The 9,128-nt window shown below is 28.5% G+C and overlaps 1 pseudogene; it reads right to left on the bottom strand.

Moving 5' to 3' along the window:
• Positions 1–7,675: 7,675 nt before the first annotated feature.
• On the bottom strand, positions 7,676–9,104 carry LOC113380402 (annotated as a pseudogene).
• Between the last annotated feature and the right edge of the window lie 24 nt (positions 9,105–9,128).

The raw sequence follows: 9,128 nt of genomic DNA, 5'->3' as shown, positions 1-9,128 counted from the left end.
AGTGATGGGAATAATAGTCGAAAATTTACTAATTCGAATAAAAAAAAACGAAACTAAAATCAAATTTGTTTCATGCACATGATAAAATCGTATTTTTCTTCCTAGAAGTTATAAAAAAAAATAATAAAACAATTTCTGAAGGTTTTTCATAATTTTATTATTACATTTGTCAGAATAGGCGCATACGCTTTTTTATCATTTTTGTTTTAATTAAACACCACAAACCACTAATTTGATATTGACTTATTTTTATTTTATTTTTTTTATTGATATAATAGTTGTGTTTTAATCGATATCGTAATATTATTAAAATTAATATAATAATATTACTAACAAGGAAAACCTCAGATTTACGCTTCTGGAATCGTAAAACTAAACACCTTAAAATATTATAGGCCCAATAGAAGTAGTAGTAATTGTAAAAAATAATAAAATATTAAGTATAAAAAATTAAAAAACATACGAAGCTTTAACTATCTCATCAATACAAAACACTGTATACGGCGCGGTCTATTTTTTGCAACTTCAATTAATTCTTATAATAAACCACTTCTCACAGGCCTATAATATTTTGCCCACTTCATTTCTACGGTCAACTCTATCACCATGCAAATTTTCATCAAATCCACGAAAGTAAACCAGAGGTTTTCCTTGTGAGGTCTTCTTTGATATTATGTAGTTGTATGTATATAAATGTATGATTGGGGTTTACATGAAAGCAACACGGATAAAGTTAAAATATTACAAAAGCTAGTGAATAGAATTAATTGAGGCCTATTCTCGGATAACAGGAATAAGAGTATGTTAGAAATTTGCTATTCTCGGTGTACATATTTTATTTTGATAAATTATGTTGGTTGTCGAATAACCTCTAAATTGCACAAATTACAAAATAATATTAGTCAGACTTCATGGCAACTCTTTCTTATGCTTCTTCTTGGTAGTGAATATTATGAAAATGTCTATCTAGTTGCTGTGCGATCAGGCGTATTTTACTTATAAACAAGCAAGGAAAAATGTTAAGATAAGTGCATCATCGAAGATTCAATTATATAACATTCTTTCTTGCTTGTTTATATGTAAAATACGCCTGATCGCACTGCAAATAGAGAGACATTTTCAGTTTTCTATGTTACCTAGAATAGTTATTACATGGCTATTACGATAGATAAACAAGTATATATTACACTTATTATGTATATTAAGTATATTATTACACTTATTATGTGTATCCGAGAATATGGCCCATAAAATTTGACAACGTAGCTAAATTTGATAATGTTTATAATTTGGCAAGTACGATTTTATAAAGAATCTTATAAATATTAAAATTATTCTCAATTTATAATTGGCTGCCGAGAAGTTTTTAACTAGTAATTAAATTATTCTTCATAGGGTAAAATTAATTCGATTGTTTCTAGATTTATATAAAAGATTTTTTTTAATTATCAAATATTAATACATTTTTTTTTTTAATAAATTTAAAATGTATCATTAAATAATGACGTAAAATTATCAAGTCAGATTTTTTGACAAAAATATAAACTTATTATTTTGATATTTTTAACAAAATTTATTTTCAAATTATTTTGTCTGTTTAAAATCATTTTCTATAAATCTAGTATTTACACGAAAAATCTAATCAGCATTGTCTGAAATATCAAAATGAGTCGACAAAATTCCCCCCACTATTTTTTTTTTTTTTTTTTTTTGAAGTTAAACTTCAAATGCGACTTTGTAAGATGTCTAGAAATGTTGTAACTTGTCTAATGAATTTGTAATTTGTCTGCTAAAGTTGTCTGATAGTATTAAATAGTTATCTGAAAATGTTGTAAGTTGTCTGAAAGTATTGTGAGTTGTCTAAAATTTTGTAAGATGTCTGAAAATGTTGTAAATTATCAGATAAAGTTTTCTATAAAGGTTGTAAGTTGTCTATAAATATTGTAAGTTGTCTGATAGTATTCTAAGGTTTCTGAAAATGTCGTAAGTTGTCTGAAAGTATTGTGAGTTGTTTGAAAATATTGTAATTTATCTGGTAAAGTTGTCTAAAATTGTCGTAAGTTATTTGAAATTGTTGTAAGTTGTCTAAAAATCTTGTAAAATATCTGAAAATGTTGTAATTTGTGTAAAAAAGTTATAAAGGTTTTAAACAGTCTACAAATGTTATAAATTGTCTGATAAATATGTCTAATAAATGTTGTAAGTGGTCTAGAAATATTGTAAGTAGTCTAGAACTTTTGTAAGCGGTCTACAAATGTTGTAAATTGTCCGATGAAGTTGTCTGGAAAATTGTAAGTGGTCTGAAAATAAGTGATAAGAAGTTCTAGAAATGTATTAAATTATCTTAAAATGTTGTAAGATGGTTCGAAAATGTTGTAAATTGTCTGAAATTATTGTAAGTCGTCTGAAAATGTTGTCTAAAAAACCTTGTAAGTTGTCTAGAATTGTTGTAAATTATCTATAAACGTTGTAAATTGTCTGAAATTATTGTAAGTCGTCTGAAAGTATCGTCTAAAGAACATTGTAAACTGAAAGTGTCTGAAAACTTTGTCTGAAAGTGTTGTAAATAGTTTGAAAGTGTTGTAAATTGTCTGAAATTGTGAGGAGTCTGAAAACTTAGTAAGTCATCTGAAAACGTTGTAAATAATGTACATAGTCTGAAAATGTTGCAAATGTTGTAAATTGTCTGAAATGTTTGTAAGTTGTCTGGAAGTGTTTTAAATTGATTGAAAGTGTTGTATGTAGTCTACAAATATTGTGTATCTGAAAATGTTATAAATTGTTTAAAAATGTTATAGATTGTCTGAAATTATTGTAAGTTATTTGAAAATGTTGCAAGTCGTCTGAAAACTTTGTGAGTTATCTAAAATGTTGTAAGCAGTCTGAAAACGTTGTATTTCTTTTTTTAAATGTTTTTAAATTGTTTGAAAATATTATAAATTGTCTGAAAGTATTGTAAATTGTTATAAAATGCCATAAGTGGTCTAAAAACGTCGCAAAGTTGTCTGAAACGTCTGAAAGTGTTGTAAGTCGTCTAAAATAGTTGTAAATTGTAAAATGTTAAGTGAAAATTGCTATAAGTGGTCGAAAAACGTTGTAAGTTGTCTAGAAAAATTGTAAATTGTCTGAAAATGTAATTTGTCAAATAAATTTGTTGAGAACGTTGTAAATTATCTGAAAATGTAAGTTATGGAAAAATATTTTAAGTCGTTGGAAAACGTTGTAAATTGTTTGAAAATGTTATAGATTGTCTGAAAACGTTGTGAATTGTCTGAAAATATTGTAAGTCGTCTAAAAACTTAATAAGTAGTCTGAAAATGTTGTGAATTAGTTAAAAAGGTTGTAAGTGATCTAGAAATGTTGTATATTGTCAGTAAATTATCTGAAAATACTGTAAGTTGTCTAGAAATATTGTAAGTTGTGCGAAAATGTTGTATCTCGTCTCAAAGTGTTGTCAGTTGTCTGAAAACGTTGAAAATTGTCTTATAAAATGTGCAAAAACGCAGTAAGTTATCCAAACCGTTTTAAATTATTATAGATTGTCTTAAAATGAAAAATATTGAGAAAAATACCCAAAACATTTCAATATCTTATTATAAGTATCATAATCTTATTGTAGATATTATATTTTTGGATATTTCACGACTCGAAGAAACTTAAAGTCTTAAAGAAACAATACAAATTCATTAAAATCAAATTCTACTTTTTTATATTACGAAGTATCACTTCTTCACAATTATTTCCCTTTTCCAAAATTTTCAAACAATGCTGTTATAGGTGAATTATAAAATTTTATTACCGTTAGTGTGATTTTTTTTTAAATTAATTATATAATACAAACGTTCACAAGCATATATAGATATTAAAAGTCATAAAAAATAACACGAATATAAAGATATTTTCTTTAAAAAAAAAACTAAAACGTAGACTAGACAGTTTTAAAATTCTATATATACTTTTTTCCATTGTAGATATATATAGAATGTCATTTTTTTATATTTCACATGCCATTAATATTAATATTAATCTTATTAAACTAACGATAGAAATTAATTGATGATGCATACATTTTTATAAACTTATCAAGGGAGAAAAATTAAATATTATAATTTGTGTTTCTTCTATCTTTCGAAGACACTTTTTTGAATGTTTATAAATATGTATGTATACGAATAGGATCTATGAATCTCAATGTGGGGACTTTATTATTATAATTACACACGAGAAGATAAAATGCAGTAAGATATATTTTAAATTTAAAATATATCGATACTGTCCTCATTCCCCTCGTTTCTATTTATACATCTTAAACTTGTATGTAATGCTTTATATTAAAACTTTATTATTATTAAATTGAAATAAAAACAAAAAATCTCTAACCATCACACAACAAGGATTTATATATTAGGCTTATCATGCTTCGATTATAAAATTTGATTCGATAATTTAAATAAAATACATAAGTAGTGTTCGAGTTTTATAAAACTTGCTGATTGGAATATATTAAAAATCATCGAGGCCTGAAAATAGATTTTTCTCAGACCTCGTAGTAGTATTATCTACGTGTGTTTATAATATACAAAAAGTACAGTACAATATTTTGTGCAGTTTAAAGATTATTAAATAATCGCTTTAAAATTACTTATACACTCACATCGCTTGCATTCGAATAAGATATACAATCACATTAATTAAAAATACAGGGCAATTTTTGGATAAAATAGCTATGTTATGATAATACAAGTCACAAAACTTTCAAAAATTGAGTGTTAAAATTTACAAAATGTTGATGCTAAAACCTAACCTCAAAATTGATCGAGTGTTAGAATATAACATTAGTTCTACTTCACTTCTTCGTACTTCAGAAAAGTCTAAAATTATCAAGGTCATAAAGGACCTAAAAAGAGTATAAATTTATCAAGGTTCTGAAGTTCTTAAAAAATAATCTGAATTTAAAGTTATAACGTACTGAATTTAAGGTCCTAAAGTGCTTAAATAGTGTTTAAATTATTATCTTAAAGAAGTCTGAATTTAAGTTTATAAAGTACTTACAAGTACTTGGATTTATTAAGATCATAAAGGGGCTTAAAAGAGTCTGAATTTAAGGTCCTAAAGTACTTAAAAAGTGTATAAATTTATCAAAGTACCACTTTTTACTCGCTTTAGAACCTTTTAAATTGAATCTCTTTTTAAGCACTTTAAGACCTTTTAAATTTAAACTCTTTTTAAGCACTTTAGAACCTTTTAAATTCAAACTCATCATTAAGTAATTTAGAATCTTTTCAATTCAAACTCTTCTTAAGCACTTTAGAATCTTTTAAATTGAAACTCCTCTTAAGCGCTTTATGACCTTTTAAATTTAAACTTTTTTATGCACTTTAGAATCTTTTAAATTTAAACTCCTCCTAAGCATTTCAGGACTTTTTTCAAGCTCTTAGAATCTTCTAATATTAAACCCTTTTTAAGCATTTTAATACCTTTTAAATTCAAACTCTTTTTATGCACTTTAAGACCTTTCAAATTTCAGGATCTTTATTTAAGCTCTTTAGGACTTTTTAAATTTAGGCTCTTATTAAGACTTTAGAATCTTCAAAAAAAAATTAATAAGAAAAAAAATAACTTTATTAATTTTGGAATATAAAACTTTAAATATATTTCAACTTTTTTTTAATTATACTTTAAGGTCTTTAGAATCTCTTTTTAAGCACTTTAAGACCTTTCAAATTTAAAATAACACATGTCTGAAGTTAAACTAACGTTATATATTGATATTTGTGCAATTTTGAGGTTAGGTTTTAGCATCGATATTGAGAAAAACGCACGAATAAAAACTAAAAACCTAGAGGTAAAACCAATTCTTGCATAAAAAAGAAATGTTATGTTACGGATCTATCTTGGTATGAATTCGTAGTAACAAATTGTCAAAAATCCTTGTAATTATCACATACAAAACCTAACCTAAAAAACGCACAATGTTATCATAAGTGCATCTTTGTAATGTCTCCTTGATAACACAAGGGTGAAGTTAGGTTTTATATGTAAAACGCCTGATGGTACGACAAATACATAGCATTTATACGAAGATAGACCCGTAATACAGTATTACCATAATGTTTTTATTTTATCAAAGAATATCGATGCTAAACCTAACCTCAAAATTGAACAAAGGTAAAATTAAACGAAGGTTCAACTTCACTTAAAAAATTACTTGCATGAGGTCAAACTAATGTTATCTGCTATTTGGAGGTTAAGTTAGATGTTAAATTATATAAAAACCAGTAAATACAGAAGTCAATTATTCAATAAAAAAAGAGTGTTATGGGTCTACATTAGTATGAATAGGTAGTAAAAACTGCCACAAAGCTAAGAAACGCTAACTTCACATGTGTTAATCAAAAACATGAACTTACGACAAAATAGTTATATTTGGAGGTTAGGTTTTATGTGTAAAACATCTTTTCGCATAGCATATACATAGCTTTTTGACAGTTTTTACTACCAATTCATATAAAGATACTTTACACTAACTTCATATGTGTTTATTAAAAAAAATGCACTTACGACAACATTGTTATCACACGTTGTGCCTTTTGGAGGTTAGGTTTTATGTGTAAAGCACCTTTTCGCACACCATATACATAGCTTTTTGGCAATTTTTACTACGAATTCATATAAAGATACTTCACACTAACTTCAAATGTGTTTATTAAAAAAAAAATGCACTTACGATAACATTGTTATCACACGTTGTTTCTTTTGGAGGTTAGGTTTTATGTGTAAAGCACCTTTTCGCACAGCATACATATAGCTTTTTGACAGTTTTTACTACCAATTCATATGAAGATAGATACTTCACATTAACTTCATAAAAAAAATTGTTATTAGACGTTAGTGATGTAACGAATGTTGGATTTTTCATGTTCGCGAATGCGAATGCGAATGCGAGTATACATCTTGAATATTCGCGAATGCGAATGTTAAATTTCAAATAAAGCGCGCGCAAAATGTTTGACATTTCGTGTCGTGAGTGAAAAAATGTGCAATTGAAACCAAATGTTAACATTATGAATATTAGAACTTTACTTTTGTTTTAAATAGAAATATTTTTTTTTTTTTGTAAAAAGCTTATTTACAAATAGTCAAGTATTCATTATTTGGTTTTTTAAGTTTATATTTCATTATCATATTTAATTCTTAGAAAATATATAGTGGAATGGAAAAATAAATGAGTATGATTAAATAAAAATATATAAATCTTATCAGTTGTGTTATCATTTCATATGCAACTATATAATAATTTCCTTTTTGTTTGTTAAATACATTCGCTAAATATTCGCATCGTTTTTTGCGAATAGGAATGCGAATGCGAATATCGAAAAATATGCGAATGCGAATGCGAATATTCGTTACATCACTATTAGACGTTATGCCTTTTGAAGATTAGGTTTATGTGTGAAGCACCTTTGCATAGCATATACATAGTTTATTAACAGTTCTTTCTAATTGCCAAAATTTCTATTTTATCAAAGAATTGACTTAAAAATGTATTGATTGATTAAAAAACCAGTATCATAACATAGCTATTTTATCCAATTATCTCAAGCGAGACAAAGAAAACAATCAATCGATTTTAATAAATTTTGAACTCGATAAATAAAAATACTGAATTTTGCCCGATACAAATTTTCTTTGTCTCCATCAGTATTCATCATCTTAAATTTATCCTTACATGCTAGTAATTTATTTGTCAATTTATCAAATATTTGGCAATAGCAAAGGGGGCATACACGTGACAAATTAAAATTAATAAAAAAAGTGTGCATCTACTCGATAGCTTTTGTTAAGAACTCGATAAACCGTCTACCGTATTGCTCAGGATCACATGTGGATATTCCATCGACGTTTGAACCGTACTTTACGGTTTTAGCAGCCTTTGCAGCTTGTTTCTTGACACCGTATTGGGTTAAGACATCTATTATTGCGATGAAATAGATTTCTTTGCAAGTGCCTTCGCCTTGTTCCATTCCTTCGCAGGATGGTATGGCGTAGATGTCCTGGTCAGGAATTATGCCATCGTATTGCACACTGGATTCACGCAGGAGATGTGTGAATCAGGGGGTGTATTGTAAGTCCATCGTTCGGTCTCTGATTCTTCAGATTCGACTTGTTCAGACTCATCGGTTTTTTGCTCAGCATTCTTTAATTCACGGGCTTCTATCCTGTCTTGTTCAGCCTTTGCACAATCATGGATACCGAGTAATAAAGAGTAGTCCATTAAGTGTAGTTTGGTTAGGAAGTCTACATCTGCATTCAAGGATTTGACGAGTTGCTCCTTGGCATTTTCACCAATTGTGATCTTTACGGCTTGTTTGATGAAATCGTTGTCTTTTAAAGTAGGTAGGTGTTTACCTAGTTCTTTATCACTAGCATCTCGATCAACAGTGGAGCCTTTGAGGTCAAACTTACGATGGATGTTCAAGTGCGAGGAGAATACATTCCTCATAGCCACGTAGTAGTGTTCAACGTTCTCCACTGTAAGTCTGTACATCGCTAGATATTGTGGCAACAAAGTTTTACCATGTCGTTCCACGATGTAAGGATGATAGTGCTTCAGGAACGAATGCATCCGTTCAACCTCCTCCGAGGTCAAACTTTTGATAATAAACATCTTGTCGTAGCTTTGGTAAAACTTGGCCCCACTTTTACCAGACGAGTCCATCGATATAGGCTGTGACCTAGTCATCGATTCCTTAAAATCCATATCATCGACTCCAAAGCGTTCCCTCAAATTCCTAAACACGAGTGGACAATACTCCTTCACCTTGAAGTGACTCGGCATGTTCTCCTTATTAAACAAATGATTGTCCACCTTAATTTTAGAATAAGCCCTAAAATCATCGGGTAAAAGCATTACAGGGATGCTGACGTAGCTCAATTCGTTTATGGTGTGGTTGATGCCCCACATGAGCACCGACAGAAGGGGCTCGTTCGCTCGGAACAGTTTCACCTTCTGGTGCTTCACGCGAAAGTGCTTCTTTTTGAGTTTGGACAAACCGGAACTCTTTGGGACTGACATTTTTGGTTAATTTTTAAAATTCGAATGTGCAGCGAGAGGAGGAGTTTTAGTT

Source organism: Ctenocephalides felis, unplaced genomic scaffold (genome assembly GCF_003426905.1).
Source record: "Ctenocephalides felis isolate EL2017-DRISC unplaced genomic scaffold, ASM342690v1 CF-g0.4_SCAFFOLD_02089, whole genome shotgun sequence".
Lineage (NCBI taxonomy): Eukaryota > Metazoa > Arthropoda > Insecta > Siphonaptera > Pulicidae > Ctenocephalides > Ctenocephalides felis.
The sequence above is the reverse complement of the archived record's forward strand: the minus strand, read 5'-3'. Positions and strand labels throughout refer to the sequence as shown.